General features: G+C 41.3%; 1 long non-coding RNA gene across 2 annotated transcripts; it reads left to right on the top strand.

The window, feature by feature from the left end:
• Positions 1-10,152: 10,152 nt before the first annotated feature.
• On the top strand, positions 10,153-19,024 carry LOC121256604. Of its 2 annotated transcripts, none has more exons than XR_005939032.1 (2): positions 10,153-10,230; positions 18,143-19,024. It is a non-coding gene; the product is annotated as an uncharacterized LOC121256604 (long non-coding RNA). The 2 variants fall into 2 exon arrangements; XR_005939031.1 differs by lacking the exon at positions 10,153-10,230 and adding an exon at positions 10,530-10,808.
• The last annotated feature ends 577 nt before the right edge of the window (positions 19,025-19,601 follow it).

A 19,601-nucleotide genomic window follows, 5' to 3' on the forward strand; every position in this document is an offset into this window, starting at 1 on the left:
GAAGACATAATGACGGTTATGTACACTACTCCAACACACATAACCGAGACAAAACAAAAGAAGAAGAACCAGCCAACAGTAATGGGCGACAAATTGAGAGGTACTTCACTTATCACAAAACAATGGGGCACAAAATTGAGGACTGCCACAACCTAAAGTGAAAAATAGAAGATATGAAAGGCAGTGGGCAATTAGAAGGCCTGGTCGCCAAAAACACTACCCCCCCCCCCCCCACCCACGATATACAAATGACCGAAAAATCGAGCACAAAAAGTGAAGGAGTGAGAGCCCTAAGTGACAGGAATCACCGAGAACAGAGAGGAGGTCACATGAACCTCGTGACCGAAGACTGAGAGCGGATGATAACCACAGAAACCCACCTTTGGGCGAAATACATACTATTGTTGGTGGGTATACAAGAGGTGGCCCGACTTCCTTAGGAAAAAAGGCATACACTAGGTGGGCAAGGTATGAAGAAGTTTATAATATGGAGAGACCTGTCAAGCAGCCCCGATTACAGACATCCCCTACAATATCTTTTGGCGACGAGGATTCTCAAGGTATTGTATATCCCCATGATGATGACTTGGTGGTAATAATGCTGGTGGCAAATTTTACCACAAGGATAATACTAATTGAAAATGGAAGTTCGGCGAATATCCTATTTTGGGATGCCTTCAGCAAGATGGGAATTGGAGCAGATCAATTGAAACCAGCACCAACTGTATTAAAAGGGTTCATTAGAGATGCAGTATAGCCAATGAGGTCCATTGCATTGCCAGTATCTGTAAGCATGGACCCTGAGAGGCGCAGCCATGAGAGGTTGATTTGCGAATGGTAGCTAGACCGGCGATAGGAGAGGAAAGTTTGCAGATTGGAGAGAGTATGCCAGGATGGGCTGAAGGTATAAGAAAGTATTTAGAGACAGGTGATGTTTCCCCATCTCGGGAGAAGGCGAGAAAGTTAAAAAGCAGGGCGCCCCAGTTTACTATGGTAGACGGGGTGTCTTATAGGCGGGGTTTTTCAAACCCATTATTGCAATGTGTAATGAAGGAAGAAGCAAAGTACGTCACGAAGGAATTACACGAGGGAAGTTATCGGAGTCATTCAGGAGGGCGATCACTCGCCGCAAAGATTGTAAGGGCAGGATACTATTGGCCAAACGCGCTTAAAGATGTGAAGGAGTTCATGAAAAAATGTACCCTATGCCAGATTCATGCACCAATCCCAGGTGCACCTCCTAAGGAGCTGCGATCCACAACTTCACCATGGTTGTTCGCCTAATGGGGGATAGACCTAGTAGGCCCTGTGCCCTCCAACAAAGTAGGAACCAAGTTCATCATAGTAGCTGTTGACAACTTTACGAAGTGGGCAGAAGCTGAGGCGATGGCTACAATAACAGGCCAAAGTGTGACGAAGTTCCTGTGGAAGGCAGTAGTGTGCAGATTTAGAATACCTCAGTGTATCATTTCTGATAATGGAAGGCAGTTCGATTTTGAACATTATTGCCAATGGTGAGCGGAGTTAGGAATCAAAGTCAAGTATTCTTCCCTAGGCCACCCTCAGGCGAACAGGCAAGTGGAAGCAACCAACAAAACCATCGTGGGGATATTAAAAAAGAAGATGGGAGATAGAAAGGGAGTGTGGGCCAACATGCTCCCGGAGACCTTATGAGCTTACAGAACAACACCAAAAGCCTCAATGGGAGAAACACCCTTTGCCCTAGCTTACGAAAGTGAGGCAATGATTCCCGAAGAAGTAGGGTTACCAAGCTACAGAAGAGAAGCTTTGACTTAGAAACATACGTAGCAAGGTTGGAAGAAAACCTAGATCTGTTGGAGGAAATAAGGACGGGTGCAGAGGCCAAAGTTGCTTTCCAAAAAGAAGGTAGAGCAGTACTTCAACAAGAAAGTGAGACCTAGATCTTTCAAAATCGGCGATTTGGTGCTGAAGGAGACCGTTGTCACCACGAGAGAAGAAAGAAAATTGGGCCTACGATGGGAAGGCCCTTATGTTATGATTGCAAGCCACAGGGCGGGAATTTACCACCTCAAAGATGCCGCGGGGGGTGAATTATCTCATCCATGGAATGCAGAGCATCTATGAAAATACTACGTCTGAGGGAAAGATATGTAAATTTTCTTTCATTTGTTGATTTACTTATTGATATCATTTTTCAATAAAAAATACCTGCACATTTTTCCCACCTTTCTTTGACTTTTTAAATACTGTGGCTAAGACCTAAAGATTAAAGGTGACATGGTCGAGGAACTCTCCCACTAGCCTAATACTTAAAGGTAAAATGGTTGAGGGATCTCCTGTTGATACCTTCTCACCAAAAGGTGACGTGGTCGAGGGACTCTCCCACTAGCCTAATACTTAAAGGTACAATGGTCGAGAGATCTCTCGTTGACACCTTCTTGCCAAAAGGTGACGTGGTCAAGAGAGTCTCCCACTAGCCTAATGTTCACCTAGCATCGGCGTGGTCGGGAAACTCTCTCGCTAAGGCCATTTAAGGATCAGGAATGAAAAGCATATCTTTAAGCAAATTACCAAGAAATAGCAAAGGGCGCTTAATATCAAGTAAACAAAATATCATGGGATCTATTAAGTTCAAATTGTTCCCTTGAGGGTTACAAAGCCTTCAAATATCATAACACGCAAAGCATTAGGAAAAGTTAAAAAGTTCCCTTACAGGGTACAATGTGAGATCTCTAATTTTCTTGTGTTTTAATTATTTATTTAAATGTATTATTTTATTTATTTATGTTATTTTATTTTGGTGTATTCTCGGTTTGGACCTTTGTTATTTTCGTGTTTTTATTTTTGGTGGGCTCTGTGTGTGTGTGTTTTGTTTGGGCTGTGTGTGTTGTGTTTTGACCCAACCCGTGTCTTTTGAACCCAACTCATGTGAATTTTGGGCCTAGCCCGTGCTTGCATTGTGAAATCTAGCCCCTTAGTTATCAAACGACGCCATTTTAGGTGAACCCCTAGGGTTCCATCTCTTTCTCCTTGGCGCCGCACTGCTCTTCTTCTTCCTTCTATCTTCTTCCAGCTTCTTCATGATCCAGCTGCTGTCGTTGCCACCACCTCCTTTCCTTTACCTCATGGTAGCTCCGTGTCGTTCGGTAGTGGCTCTGAAGACTCGCTGTCGAGCTATCGCTCCACATGGCCACCATCTTCCACCTCCTTCTTCCACTTTCTTTTCCGTGTCGTTTGGTAATGAACTCTAAAGAGTTGCTGTCCAGCTGCCGCACCACACGTCCGCAACTCATCCCTTCTCTCCTCCACTGCTTGCCCTGCCCTTTTTCTCTTCTTCTACCCGTGAGACACGTAGCCTCACAAACCGTCATGCTCAGCCTATAAATAGGCCACGGGTTCCCTCCTTTTAACCTCTCCTTAATTCTTCCTCCTTCTCGTGTTTAAGCTTTTCCCATCTTGATTCTTAGTTTATAATTTTGTATGGTGAGTTTTGGTTGTAAATCCGAGTGTGTTAGAGTAGGTTTGCCGTGCACCGCTGTGAGCTCTGCCTTGCGCCGCCATGTGCACCGCCTCGACCCACCATAGCATAACCCTTTCTTCCATCTATTTACATCTTGACCGAATTGCCCTTGAGAGAAACTCACCAAAAAAGGCACTGTTTTACTCTTGAACTACCGTGTGCCGCCACCTTTGGCAACACCTCCATTTGCATGATCTTCCAGAAATTTTCCAATCTTCGTGTATGTAATTTTCCAACGCAACTCATGAGTTTTAAATAGCATTATTATAATTGGCATTTATTTGTAAACTATTGGTTTGTTGGAATTGGGCCTTGGGCCGTTGATGTGTTGGGTTTTAATTGTAGTTGAGGTTGGATTTGGGCCATGGGCCGGATTGGAGGATGGGATTACGCGTGTAGTTGATTGTGAAACTGTATATTTGCAATTGTTAAGATTTTATGTAAATAAGTTATTTATGATGTCATCCAATATTTGCTGTTTTAATGCATATTTATCGTCTTTAGTAAATTGTGCTATGAAGTCACGTTATCTGTTTGAAATTGAGACTGATTATGTGGATGTGTGTGTATCACGACCCTAAGCCGAGATGGGGCATTATTACGGTAGAGCTCATCTTGTCACTCAGGAGTGTAACAGACTGACGTGACGTCCCCTGAGTTGTCACAGGGCGACGACAGAAATGGACGAGACGGTAACGCTCTCGTACAATTCCATGGCCTTTTGCTAGCGAGGTAAGAGGATACTTGGCCATGTACGCACTGGGCGCGAAACTGGGCATCGCTCGTTACGAAGTCTCATGCACGGACGTTACCCGTGGTGTGACGATGAGAGCCAGGGTGTGCAGACGATCCATAGGGGAGACCATGGTGCATGCATAATAAAATAATAGTTATGATTGGGCCAAAATGGGGTTTTTGGCGTGAGTGATTAAAAGTGTATTTTTGAGAAAAAGAACTATGGTTTTGTTTCCTTCATATTTGACCGTATGTGAACGTGTGATTATATTAATGTGTTTTAAATATCTTGGATGTTTTATTTTGGTTAATTACTTGTTGAGATGTCATAATTTCATTGTGGTGTATTGCCCTACAGTTCCGTCTTATGGTACCGTAGATTCTGACGTAGAGCCCGAGTATGAATCTGAGGGACTGACTCCGCCAGAGGCTTGACTTGCTGAAATCTTGTTCAGCATTTTGGGATTTGTTTCCCTTATGTTATTTGTTTTCTTTAAATTATCCGTTGGATAACTGTATAATTCTTGTAAAGATATTTTACTGTTTTTGAACATTTTGGTACTTAATAAAGAATGACCCTTTTCATTCTCCACTGCGAGTATTATATTGTACACTTATTACATGTTTTACACACACTGAGCACTAGTCGTTAGGGTGCGTGATCCGTGTAGTCATCATCCCGGTGTCACGAACTCCACTAGAATAATACGTGGGGATCGAGGACACTACATACAAAGTCTCCAATATATATATATATATATATATATATATATACACGTCTTAGGATGGGCGAGGGAAAGCATATGGCATTTCAGCCTGACCAATGGAGTCACAAACATCCAAAGCAACCTAAATGGCATGAATAGATTTGCAGTTCAAAGTGTGCAGGTTTGCCTCTGGTTGGCAAACGAGAAGCTTACGTAGTTGTTTTACGCCGAGTTTGAAACCAACACCCCAGGCACGCGCTCGAACTTTGGGAGCGGCTGCTAGTTAGGGAAGAACCTGATTAAGGTCTTGTTGGGAATCCCCCAGGGTGAGAGTCAAATCAGGCACCTTTTTCTCTAAAATAATGATTTTCTTTTTGGCAGAATCGACAACTACACTAAGTTGAAGATACTTATTATTACTATTTTTGTGATTTTTCTTCACCTTAGTCAAAATCTTTTCAACCTCAACTTTCACTAGCTCTCGCCGCTCATTTTCTAGGGAAACCAAGCAAGAGGCATAGTCAGACTTGGTTACTTTCACCTTTTCAAGTTTTGCCTTTGCTCGATCTTGGCTGGCAACTGAGTCATATTGCTCTTTCAAAGCAAGCTCCATCCGAGTGACCAGTTCATCTCTCTCTTTGTTGAGGACCTCTACTTGGGCAGCCAAGTCATCCCTCTCTTGCACGACCACTTCTACTTGGCGAAGGTGAGCAGCCAAATCATCTCGTTCCTGCACAGCCATCTCTGCCTGGCGAAGACGAGTAACAAAGTCATCTCGCTCCTGCTCAATGGTCTTCGCCTGGTTCCGGCGGGTAGCAAGATCATCTTGCTCCTTCCCGAGTATAGCCATTTCTTGACGATAGTAATTGGCTTCCACAGTAGAAGTTCCAACTCTCCCCGAAGTGACTCAACTTGGGCACGGAGAGCATCTAATTCATCATCAACCATGCAGGAATGAACTTCTAGCTGCGTCAACTCATTTGTCATTTGATCTTTTTCCTCCTCTAGACGTAATCTGTCCTCCACCAAGTAGACAACAAGGTGATCGACCCCATAAAATAATAATAATAATAAATAATAATAATAATAAATATATCCTTTCAGAAATGATATGAAAAATATACAGTAAGGAAAAGTGGGTACAAAAAGATTACTGGCGCAAAAATATTCCTGAGATGTTGAACGACGGCGTTGAAAGCCTATTCAAGATAGACATGTAAGGATGGCGAGGAGCCCGACATATGAGGGCTAGAAGATCTTCTCTGGTTGAGGGCCTAAAAAGCGGTATTAGTAAAAGTCCCCGAGGGGAAGCCCCATCGGCCTGACCAGACGGAATGATAGAAGGGTTGCTAATAGGTGCCTCAGCATGAGGACCCGAACACATTTCAGCTTCATCTCGATGAGATAATCCCTGGTTAACTGGAAGGTCTTTCCCAACAACAATCAGGGATGGCTCACCTTCCCCTCAAGAAGAAACACTAAAGGGAGGATAAGGGATTGAAACCTTGCTCCCGGTAGCAAGATAAAGGGCTGGGAAAACAAAAGGCAAGTTGGGAGTAACTCCACCAGATACGTTGAAGTAAGAGGCAAGCTAGAGCCTGCTACTGCCTCCTCAACATAATTCCTTCTCGGCATGTCCCTCCTCGACATTTTCCACCTGTGAAGGTTCCTCGGGAACATCAAGGGACCAAGCAGTAACAGACAGGGGCAAAAGCAATGTAGATAGAGGAGCCTCGAAGGATGGGAAGTCCACTTGAGTAGATGGAGGCACCAGCAAGTCAGGATTCAAAAGAATGACATCATCCTCCCCTAGAGGGTTGTCATCGCCTTTCTTTGGAAAATCATCCGCCGATGTGTTGGAAGGCTGAGCAAAAGCTGCAATAGTAGCTTTCACCGCAAATTATGGCCTCAAGGTCCTCTTTGGCTAAAGACATCACTTCGTCCAAGGAAAGAGTTGATGACGCTGTAAGAGTAGTCAGTTTACTCAATTTCTCTCGAGGAGCTGCCAACTTCGTGCTTCCACTCGCCTAAGATTTCTTTTCACTCTATTTCGCCCAAAGAGGAGCCAATTTAATACCTCCACTCGCCTGGGGCATCGCTTTGCTCAGTTGCTCCTGAAGAGAAGCCAACTTACTACCTCCACTAGGTGCAAGAGGGAGCAAGGAGTCACGCTTTGATGATATGGACTCATCTAAACGAGGCGAGACCCCAGCCCTCTTGTGTTTTCTCTTCTTTGGTCCATTTGCACCAGGGCGATTTCTCTTTTTTAAATCACTTGCCGGCGGGGGGCACCCCAAAAACTCACATCTTGATATATGGGCCCGACTGGGAACTATCAAGAACTTCTCAATGTTGCTGGGGGTCAAAAGCACATCCGAGAAACATAAATGGGAATGAGCTAGGGCCCAAGAATCTACTAACTTCACACGGGCCTCCTCACGTGAGGAAAGAATAACCTCGAAATCATCCACATTAGGAATAGGAGACCAGCATGCCCTAACAGGAAATTCCAGATTAGGAGCCTCATCGACGGGAAATTCCCAACCAGAGCCAGTGAACAAGAAGAACTTATTGGTCCAATCTTTTACATGTGAATACTTGCGCTCTAATTCAACTAGCACCCTACGAGATCTAAAACTATAAAGATTCCCCTCCAAACGCCGAAACCCATGAAGGGACAAAATTCATAGGCGGTTAAGTCTGGGTACTCATCGCCCAAGGGTTCTAGTACCTTTCGCCATAAGACACAGCAAGCCATCAAAATTCTCCAGGCGTTAGGCACCACCTGAGTAGGGGCGAGCCCTAGGATGTCTGACACATCGCAGAGTGGTCGTACAAAGGGCAATCGAAACCCCATAGCAACATGGCAGCGTAAAGGGCAATAGAAACTGTCATACCTTTTGCATCAATATCTTTTGGTTTGGAGTGGTTACCTTCAAACCAACAAAATCAGGAATGTTGAAATTGTTTCGAGTGTTCTCCAGCTCGCGATCAGAAATAGTTGAGGACCATCGAGAACCCACGAATATGGACGTCGGAGGAGCAACAACGATTCGAGCAGGGGGATCACGGGGTGGTGAAGGGCCACAAGTAGAAATCAAAGCCTTGCCTTTGGAAAAGGAACAAGCCATGGAGTACTGAAAGAAATCACGAAGAGAAAAAGAGGGCAAGAACTCAAAAATGAGGGAAAGAACTCAGAAATGAGAACAAGAAACACGAAAGAGACAGAAGTTCGAAAGGGGAGGGAAAACAAGAGCCCGATGGGCATTAAATATGAGTGATGTGAGGTGACGGTTGACATGCCCAAGGAATGGAAAGGAAACGACGCCCTAACACGTCTCAAAAAATGAAACGGCGCTTAGATTCAAGTCCCATCACACCGCGTGTAATGAGACTTCATAGGATAACTGGAGAGGACATCTCAAACGGTTATCCCCCCACATGGGCCTGGCCTTTGATCTAGTCTAGAGCATGTTCCATTGCCAAAAAGCCCATTATTATTATCAGGAGAACCCAACCCACTACAAATACCGACTGGGTAACCACCCAGCGACGATAAAGGATAAGAACGATTATCATTTGAAATCTAAAAATGGGATAAACCCCCATCTCCATATTTGAATTCGAATAATGGATAACTATTATCACCTAAGGATCAAAGGTAGTTCAGGGAGCTCCATATAAGGGAGGAATCCAGGTACGTAAAAGGAATTGGATTCTTTGGTATGAGAGAGATTATTTTCAGTCACTGACTTAGGCGTCGGAGGCTTTCCCTCGATCCCTCAAGCCGCCTTGCTCTTTTGTTGTAGGTGATCGTGCAGCGGTGGTAGTGAAAGTGAAACATGTCCACAACATTATCAATCATCAATATAGTATGCTTCTCTTTTGTTATCGGGAGTTATTTCCAGTTTTCACCATAAACATATCATTAATAAAGAAAGCAACTGTATCAGGAACAAACAAACTCAGCCCCCCAACTAAACTGAGGATCCTAAAATCCTACCATGGCTTTACGACCACTCCCATCATCCACTGCAAGAAAATAGACAATTTTCAACGATTTTAAGATCATTGCAAAAAAATCGCTGTGAAAGGTCATTATTTCCGTCAATTTCTAAGTCGCCGTTGAATTCCATCGCAAAAGTGGGAAATTCTGAGGGAGATTTACTATTCAGTTTTTTTCAACAACTTTTATACCTATAACAATGATTTTTTTCGTCAGAACAAAATATTGAAATTGTAGCATCTTTTTATTTCTGTTGAATTTTGGAATCGATGCAATAGATGCTTTTTGCAGTGAATATTATTGTCATAAAAGTTATATTTGGCCAATTAATACTATTAGTGGCGAATCTAAAGCGTTGGAAAAACTAATAAAATTTTAAACCACCGCATTTTCCCTTCGTTCCTTTAATTCCATCCAGCGTCTCCTCCCTCCTTTCCCACCTCTCCCTTATCCCTCTTCTCCCCTGATCTCCACTCATCATGCCTCCACGCAGCAACCACTGCACGCCGCCATCGACCCACCGTCATCGTCCACCTCTACTGTCATCGGCCAACCCAACCAAGTCCCTCCCTTGCGGCTTCTCTCTCTCCTGCAGATCTCCCTCTCTCTTCTCCCTCAAATTCCTTTCTCTCTCGGATTTCCCGTGCCGCTGCGTCTCCAGCCGCCGCACTACCTCCAGCTACTGTCATACCTACTCGCCCAACGGTCCCAGCCCCTCCACCGAAGCTCTCCCTCTCTTTCACCTTCGATCTGCTCTCCCTCTCACGGATCTCGCTCAAGCTCGTATACCCAGCATGTGCCGCCTTCCTCCAGGGCATAGCACCACACAAATTACAACCCATTGTATTTCAAAATCTAGAGATTTCCAAAACAGAGGCTTGTGGTGCCCAAAGCTTCTATGTTTTTCGCAGTTTGATTCTGTCATAAAAAAGATATTGTCTTTGTTTGGTTTATGAGAAAATTGAATTTAAAAAATTTGAACTCTTGCAAGATCTTACTTTTGATTCCTTAGGCAGTGTTTGGTAACGAAAATAAGACGATGAAAGACTCAAATTTGGTTTGGATTAAGTGTTGCATGTAACTAAGTTGGGTTTAAGTAAGTAAATTTAGTTTTGTTGTTGTTGTTGCGAATTAGAGAATTTTGAAATATGGAAATAGAAGGTTTTGTTCATATATGCCTTTTGTCTCAGAGAAACTAATAGAGAACATCCTGAGGACTCTAATGTGCAAATGGGGCTGGTTTCACAAACTGTGCATCGTGGTTATGGAAAAGTTCTTGGGTACAATCACTTTACCATATCTTCACAATTTTGGGCTGGATGTTTGAAATTGTTCCTTTTAACATAGCTTAAGCTTTTTTATTTTATTTTATTTTGGTTTATAGGATCATCATGCGGACTCTAATGTGCAATGAGGTGCATATAATTCCATTTTCATTTTCTTTTGAACAAGCCAATGGGTTTTTCTTTTTCTTTTTCATGTTAATGGTTTAAAGTTTGGCACTTTCTTACTAGATTTTATGCTTTGGTCAACTGGTTTTATTATAGTTTCCAGGTCACTCGATGTTTCTTATTTTAACGTTAATGGATTGTTTTCATCATTGCCATTAGATCTCTTTGTAAGTTATTTATTTGATAGCTTATTCTTTTACTAAAAACTCGCATCTTCACAAGTCCTTGAACTCATTTTGAACCGTTTGGTAGTTTCTATCTATAAATCTCTTGCTGCTTAAGATCTTATCTGCCTTTGCTGTTTTAAGTGCATCACAGTTTTCCAACTGTGGGGTAAGATGGTGCTTTTAATTTCTAGGACAAAGACAGTAAACAGAAGTACTAGTGCCACATGATCATATATGCATGTACGAAAATACTCTTGCAATTATTTTTGGACTAATGTAGCAATGTTATGTGTCTTTTGTTTCTGAGATATGTATAGTTTCTTTTTTTATTTGTTCGTGTAAAAATAAAAACCATTTCATTATATTAAAACCATCTAGACTAAAACCTACCTATCCTTCCCCCAAAATAAAATGTTCACAGATGTTTCTTTCAGCTTGATTCTAATTGGAAATGGGGTCTTAGAATAGTGATATTTTAATTGACCATAGAAATCATATTATATGGTGCATGTTGGTGAAGAAAAAGATAGGTGATGGCACTGATCAACCTGTTTATAAAAAGTTTGTGTTGAATATGGAGCAAAAGAAAAAGAATGTAATATAAGTTGTGCCAATTAATTAGAGAATGTTCCTTTCTCCTTCTCATGATTGGTGTTTTATTAAAGCTGATCTTCCTAATATTGATAGTGATTGGCATAAGGTGGCCAATTAATTACCTGTGCATCTTCTTTAATGTGTTGAGTACTGAATTGTTTTGCATTTGTTTTGTATTATCTGTTAGCTTGTCTCAGTCTCTGATCATCACAGAAAAAAATAAATAAAAATTGGTTTTTATTATTCCAGCTTGTTTTTAATAATATCTATGGACCACATCCTATCATTTCATGGTGCTAATTACAAAGAAATTAGGTTCCTTACACACCAAGTGATCAATAAGGCAATCATCCAAAATTTTTTCTTTAATTAACAGGCAAAGAATGGCTAATCATCTTTCTTAATCAGTCAATATTCCCTTTAAAACAAACATATACAAGAGGTAAAGCAAAGAGTCTTAATGCCTGGGAAACCCCATCTCCATGTTACACATCCAATCCATTTTTCCTTTATGAATAGCACTTCAATTAAGTACTCATTATGACCTTTTCAAACCAGATGCATGTAAAAAGAGCCTAGCTAGGTTTTCAGATATATATTATAGCCCCTATAAAAAAACATATATATTATATTTTTTACTCACTTTTCTTTGTTAAAAATCAAAAAAGCTTATAACAAAGGGATATTGTATGATTGTTGAGATGTCTTTCCATTGCTGCACCAATAACAACTTTCTATTTATGTATTCTGTTTTTTATTATCTATGTATTTGTTTCTTTTTCTGCATCAATCAAAGTGAAAGAGGTGTCTACAGGTCTTGTCAACAAGTGTAAGGAACTGATGTACTATTATATATATCTATCAATAGGTATTGTTTAATACGATGGTAGGCATGTCATGGGTTTCTATGTATATATCTATCAATCGATTTAGGAGGCTAGGAGTTATATATGCTATAGATTATCAATAGCTTTATAAGCTAAACTAGGGAAATGTTTTGGCTATAGTATAATGTAGCATATGAGAATACTGTTGCAGTGTCAAAAAGTACTACTTTTTAGTTGGCCATGAGCTAGATCGAGTTGGGTAGAACAGCAGGCAGCATCAGCTAGGCTTTGATAATATAAGCTTGGGATGCAACAATATTTGGGGATTTACACTTGGAACCATGTGAAAGGAGCTTCATTGGAAGTGTCTGCTTGGCATTAGAGGCCAATCTCTCATGTTTGGTCCTCTTTCACTTAACCAAACAAATCTATTTTTGATGGCCATTTAAGACACCTTTACTTTTAAACTACTAAGAAGCTTAATAATTGTTCAGTGTAGGTTGTGTCACAATAACATATAGTTTTCAATTTCATGTTCCAATAATATAGATCTGATCCTTTTAACTACCTTTAAAAGGCATGTAAACTACTTAAGTTTTAGAGTTTTAGAAGTATTGCGAGTGGGACTCTCTCTAAAAATTTTCTCTCTCCGTACAACCAAAACTCTGACGATGAAAACTTATGTTTTTTTTTCTTCTGGTGAGGTTTCGGTGTATCCAATGGTGTGTTAGTGTTGCTATTAGTGAGTTATGGGTCCTTTGAAACTAGTGCTTATTGAATCCAAGGCTTTTGAGATAGTAAGGGAGGGGAGGTTTATCCATATAACAGAAAAATGTTGGAAGGTGGTGAAAGAGATTAGTTTGGGGATAGGCACAACAAGGTGGTTCTTACATGCCTTGGAGGATAGCTTGAAGGCTAGGAGACAAGGGTATTATTCTGCTCATAAAGATGGTGACAGGGGCTATGTTGCTCAGCGTTGCCTTAACTCACGAGGCTGCTTCATGGCGTTGATGGAATATCTGGGGGGGTGGGGGTGGGGTGGGTATCGAAATTTCCTATTCATTCCAAAGGACAAGGAAGGAAGGGGGTGGAGGAAGATGATGGAGGTGTTGAAGGTGTTTGGTTGTGTAGGTTCTCCTCTGCCTCCACATCAGCCCACATCTCGGTCTTACAGGGAGGTGTTGCAGTCTAGAGGTAGTGGTTGGGTTAGCCATCACTCTGACACTTCAGCAGGCTCGAAAGGGGTAGTCCTGCAAAGGGGTGTCGCCCTTCCTATAGAAGATCAGACGCAGACGGTAGAAGGCAGAGGTGTTGTCGGTCTGCATGAAGAAAGTGTGTTGCATGCCTTACAGGAAATGAAAACTCAAGTTGGTTTGTTACAAGCTAATATAGCTTGGATGATACGGTGCGCAGAGGGGTTTAAAGGGCTGGGAGTGGACTTGGGTAAGTTGGTGGGTTGTGGCCCAAGTGGGCCTCAAGAGCTGCCTAAGGCTGATGGGCAATTAAAGATGGGTCAGGCTCAGACTAGTGGGCCTCAGGCTGGGAGTGTGGGCCAGGAAGGAGAGGCTGATTTAAAGGGGAAGAAGGTTGTAAATGGGTTGGGCCTGAACAGAAGCCCACGTTGGGTTTGGCAGGAGAAAGGCCCGAAATCCAAGATTTCGGGTATGCTGAAGGTGCCCGAATCATCCACTTCAGGCTCGAGTCTTGGGCTGGGTGCTGCATAGACAAGGGCGACAGCCTGCGGCGCCTTAGGTGGTGGTCTGGTGGCCTCAGAGTCGCTGGAAGTGGTGGTGGGAGAAAATAAAGATGGCGTTGAACCTGTTTCTGCCGTTGATGGTTCTCGTGTTGCTCGAGGAGGGTCACCTCTTTATGGGGTGTCTCAGTCTCCTTTGGCAGATCCTGGGTCACCATTATTTTTGGCCCAGACACAGTTAAAGCTATGGGGGGAAGAAGATATGGCTTTCAGTTATGAGGGAGCCAGTGAAGGCTCACGGAGATGAGGGGGAAGGTATGTTGACATTATTTGACCCTTGCAAATATTCTTTAGAGGGGGAGGAGGCTGTAGGAGAGGATCCTACTCTGTTAAGTATGATTCCTCCTAGTATTTCCTCGGACTGGGTTTTGAAAAAAGTAGAGGAACTTCAGAACTGTATGGGAATCTCGTGTGGTCTATCAAGAGCAGTTTAAGGCATTAAATATAGCCATGGAGGCAGGTCAGCATGGTGCAGGGTCAATAAGAGATAAGGAGCTAAAGAGGCTGATGTGGTTCATTAATTATGATGGAAATGAGGGGAGTGCGAGTTATGGATGAAACAATGGGAGGGGTGGTACAGTTGATAAATGAAGCCCAAAATATTAAGTTGGAATGTTAGGGGGCAGAATGAGATTAATAAACGCCTTAGAATAAGAGATTTATTAAGGCAATGGAAGGTAGACATCATTTGTTTACAGGAAACAAAGTTGAAGCTTGTCAATCGTAGTATTATTAGGAGCATATGGAGCTGCCTATATGGAGGTTGGACTTACTTACCCTCGAATGGGGCCTGGGGAGGTATTTTGGTTATGTGGGATAAGAGGGTGGTGGAGAGCATTGATGAGTTTGTGGGGGAGTTCTCGGTAGGGTGTTTGTTTAAAAATTTTGACAATGGTTTCCTTTGGGCCTTTGCTTGGGTATACGGTCCTAATTTGGATAGTAAAAGGCGGATGCTTTGGGATGAGCTGGCTGGTCTTTGTTCTTGGAAGGAGGCTCCATGGTGTATTGGAGGGGATTTTAATGTGACAAGATTTTCCAGCGAAGGATCAAGGGAGGGACGTCAAAATCAAGCTATGGTGGATTTTTCAGATTTCATTTTTGAGTCAGGCCTTATGGACATACCCCTAATGGGAGGGGAGTATACTTGGTCAAACCATTTTTCTTGTTCTAGACTAGACAGATTTCTCATTTCCCCTTCATGGGAACTTCAATATCCAGATGTAAGCCAGAAAAGACTCTCGAGGATTTGTTCCGATCATTTTCCTGTAATGCTTGATGGTGGTGGTATCATAGGGGGTAGAAGGCCATTCAAGTTTGAGAATATGTGGTTGAAAAATGAGGGTCTTGTGGATTGGGTTAGACAATGGTGGAGTTCCTATTTATTTGAGGGCAATCTGAACAATGTGTTGGCCAGGAAACTGAAAGCTTTGAAAATGAATTTGAAGATATGGAATGAACAGGTGTTTGGTGATGTAACCTTACAGATGAAAAGCTTGACACGAGCTAGAAATCTTGGATGGTGTAGGAGTCAAGAACAACCGTAAAGAGCAAGTAGTTTCTGAAATTGAAAGATTGACTTTATTGGAGGATATTTCGTGGAGACAGAAGTCAAGGGCTCTATGGCTTCGGGAAGGGGATAAATGTATTAAGTTTTTTCACCGTATGGCTAATGCACATAGAAGGTTTAATTCTAGAGTCCTTGAATATTGAGGGAGTTGCATCCTCTGATTAGGTCGTGATGAAGGATTTTGTGGCTGGCCATTTTGAAAATTTGTTGTTAGAACCTCATACATGGAGGCCTACGGTAGATGGCCTAGTTTTTTAGGGCATTGATCAAAATAACATGACGTGGTTGGAAAGACCTTTTGAAAAGGAAGAGGTAATACTAGTAATCAGAAAAATGAACAAAGATAAAGCCCTAAGCCCAAATGGTTTCACTTTGGCTTTTTTTTAGACTTGCTGGGAGGTGGTAAGAGAGGATGTTATGCTGGTTTTTCAGGAATTCTTCACTTATGACAAATTTGAAAAAAGCTTAAAAGCGACCTTTATTGCTCTAGTCCCAAAAAAGGCCGATGTAATAGAGATACAAGACTTTAGACCGATTAGTCTCGTGGGCAATGTGTATAAGATATTGTCAAAGGTTTTTGTTAATAGGATGAGCACAGTCATGGAAAATATTATCTCTAAGTCCCAAAATGCCTTTGTGAGGGGGAGGCAAATTTTAGACTCGGTTCTTATCGCCAATGAATGCTTGGATAGCAGAATCAGGTTGGGAGTTCCAGGTCTTCTATGCAAACTAGACATGGAGAAGGCATATGATCATGTTAATTGGGATTTCTTGATATACATGTTGAGTAGATGTGGTTTTGGGGAAAGATGGAAGATGTGGATAAGGCATTGTGTGTCTATGGCTTGTTTCTCGATCTTGGTAAATGGTGATCCTGTGTGCTTTTTTAACAGTTCATGGGAACTACGACAAGGTGATCCATTATCACCTCTCTTATTCTTTCTAGTAATGTAGACACTAAGTAGGATGGTGTCGGCAGTAGTAGGGGAGGATTTTTTTCAAGATTTTTAGTGGGAGCTTCATATTGTCCTACCATTATTTCTCACCTTTTGTTTGCAGATGATACCTTGCTGTTTTGTGAGGCCAATGCAGGACATATCCAATCTTTGAAGGCCATCCTACTCTGTTTTGAAGCTGTATCTAGGTTGAAAATTAATCTTGCCAAGACGGAGATGGTAGCAGTTGGAGATGTAAGCAATATTAGGGGCTTGGCTAGCATCTTGGGTTGTGTGGTTTCTTCGTTGCTGTTGAAGTACCTTGGGCTTCCGTTGGGGGCTGTTTTCAAAGCTAAGTCTATTTGGGAGGGGGTGTTGGAAAAATTTGAGCGTAGGTTGGTCGGATGGAAAAAGTTGTATTTATCAAAAGGGGGGCAGATTACACTTATTAAGAGTACTTTATCCAACATTCTTACGTACTACTTATCTTTATTTCCTTTTCCCGCTAGCATTGCAACTAGAATTGAGAAGTTTCAACGTGATTTTTTATAGAGTGGCATAGGAGATGAGTTTAAGTTTCACTTAGTGGGATGGGACAAGGTTTGCTCACCTATGACGGATGGTGGGTTGGGGGTTCGAAATGTGAGGGCTTTTAACAAGGCATTACTAGGTAAATGGTTGTGGCGTTATAATTATGAGGGGGAAGCTTTATGGAAAGGGTTGATTGACACGAAGTATGGGAGTGAACGGGAGGGGGGGGGGGTTGGTGTTCTAAAGAGGGTCGGGGGACATACGGAGTGGGGTTATGGAAGTACATATGTAAAGGTTGGTGCTCTTTTGCTAGTAATACTTGGTTGTGCTTAAGGGATGGTAGTAGGATCATGTTTTGGAAGGATATGTGGGTAAGTGACACGGCTTTGAAGGATACTTATCCAACAATTTTTAGCATTGCAAGGGATAGGGAAGCCATGGTGGCTGATCTGCGGGTACTTCATCAAGGTTCCCAGGAGTGGAACATTAATCTTACTCAGGAGGCTCATGATTGGGAAGTGAATATCTTGGTGAAATTTTTCAATTTGCTGTATAATACTGCTATTGCGGCCACAAATGAAGATGCCATGGTATGGACACTCTCTAGGAGAGGAAAATTCATGGTACATTCTTTTTATGACTCTATTACCATGCGATAAAGGCATAATTTCCCTTGGAAGAACATATGGAAGAGCAAAGCACCAACCAATGCAGCATTCTTTGTTTGGACATCAACTTTAGGGAAGATCTTGACCATTGATAACCTTAAAAGACATGGTTTAATCATTATGGATTGGTGTTGTTTGTGTAGAAATAGTGGTGAAACGACGGACCGTCTACTTTTACATTGTGAGTTTGCTAGAGGTATTTGGAATTATTTTTTCAGCAAAGTGGGAGTCGCATGGGTAATGCCAAGCAGGGTTGTTGAACTTCTAGTATGTTGGAGAGGGATCACTGGGACACCACAGATTGCAACTGTATGGAAGATGGCCCCTATTTGTATTTTTTGGTGTATTTGGAGTGAACGAAATGAGCGACTTTTTGAGGATCATGAACGTTCCTTGGAAGAGTTTCGTAGTCTTTTATAGAAGACTTTGTTTCTATGGGCCATTGCTTTAGATTTCAATGGTTCCAGCTTCCATGATTTCCTTTTAACTATTTCTAGTTCCTAAATAGGTGTATGTCTTTGTATACTCCTAGTGTACTTAGGCTATGCCTATCTGTCTATCAATGAATTACTTATTACAAATAAAAAAAAAAAAAGTTTTAGATGTTTCATCCTTTAGTACTTGGATATGATGCAAGCTTGGATGTGTTGAGTTTGAGTGATGTATCTTGTAGCTTCTGATCTATTTATCAACTGGCAGGAATGCCTCTTCTATTATGTTCCATTTGGTGCATTGGAGACCTACAGGAGTGACTTCCGCAGATATTGAAGGTGACAATCACGAAAGCATAGTTTTAATTGTCATTTTTTCTCCCAATTTTCATGCTGTTTTTATGGAGTATTGATTTCGGCTTCTGTGGTTTTAAAGTTCCAGATATTAAATTTCCATATTACTTCCTCAAAAATATAATTAATAGATGTATTAGATGATTCATGATTGCAAGTTTTGAACCCAACAAATCCAGTCTTATTTATTGATACAGGTCAATAAGCAGACAATAATTTATACTCTTGTTGGCATACAAGAGTATAAACTGATCTGTTCTGGAGGGAGACATTGCAACACTTTCAAATAATAGATAGTCAAACACGATATATTAATCTAAGCAATATTGTTTTAATAATTTTATTTTTTTTCCTTCATGGATTGTCAAAGAACAGTGCAAAATTACAGTTTCTCTTGGTTAGGTAGCTGATTTAATTAGTAGTTTGCCTTAAGCTCTCCCAACTACTGGATTATCAGTGTAACATCGATGATGATTTTGATGTGTACTGGTGGAGTTCTTCATTGTATGCAATAAATTTGTTCTCTATGATTCCTTTGGTCCATGGTGAGTAAGTAAAAATGCTGAAAACTTTTGTATGAGAAAGTCACATCTATGACTGATGGATCATGGTTCCCTTATAACTGTTTTTTCCTTATTCAAGGACAATATTAGTCTTTTGAGTTTTTTGAGTACTTCAATGACAAGAATTTTCTGCATTGTTTATGACTTTTTCTTTAAATTTTGTGAATAAATCCCAGTGTTTGGGTGCCTTTTGTTGTATCATCAACGCTTATAATTGTCTTTGATAAAAGTGGCAAAACAAGTGGAGGGGAAGTGAGACTGGTGGGTGGTTTGGCATGGGATTATACTTGGTTGTAGTTGAGCTGAAGGGAATTGTGGGTTTCTTTTTCCTCTTTCTTTCCCTTGATCTGTTATTTTTTTCCTCTTTCTTTCTGTTGATCTGTTATCTTCATCTCCCAATGTTTTGGTATGAATTGCCATAGTTTTAGGATATTATGGTTGTGTATACTTTGTTTGGTTGCTTGGAAACATATAATGATATATACACACACACACATACACACTTCAAATAGGATAATAACAACACCTGCAAGTGCTAAGAAATTCTTCTTATTCATGTTAATATTCATGTTTCCAGCATATTGATAAAAATAGATTATTTTTTCTGGTTTTATTCAAATCGGAATATTTTGAACGTGGTATTAGCAAGTAAATATGTTCTAGCAGATATGCTTCTTTGAGTTTTTATGGTGGGCAAAGTGTTCTAGCTGATATGCTTCTTTGAGTTTTTATGGTATTAGCAAGTAAATATGTTGAAGCAAATATGTTCTATGGCGTTGAATTCTGTTCTTGAATTAGTTGGTAGTTTCT

Source organism: Juglans microcarpa x Juglans regia, chromosome 1D, assembly GCF_004785595.1.
Source record: "Juglans microcarpa x Juglans regia isolate MS1-56 chromosome 1D, Jm3101_v1.0, whole genome shotgun sequence".
Classification (NCBI taxonomy): domain Eukaryota; kingdom Viridiplantae; phylum Streptophyta; class Magnoliopsida; order Fagales; family Juglandaceae; genus Juglans; species Juglans microcarpa x Juglans regia.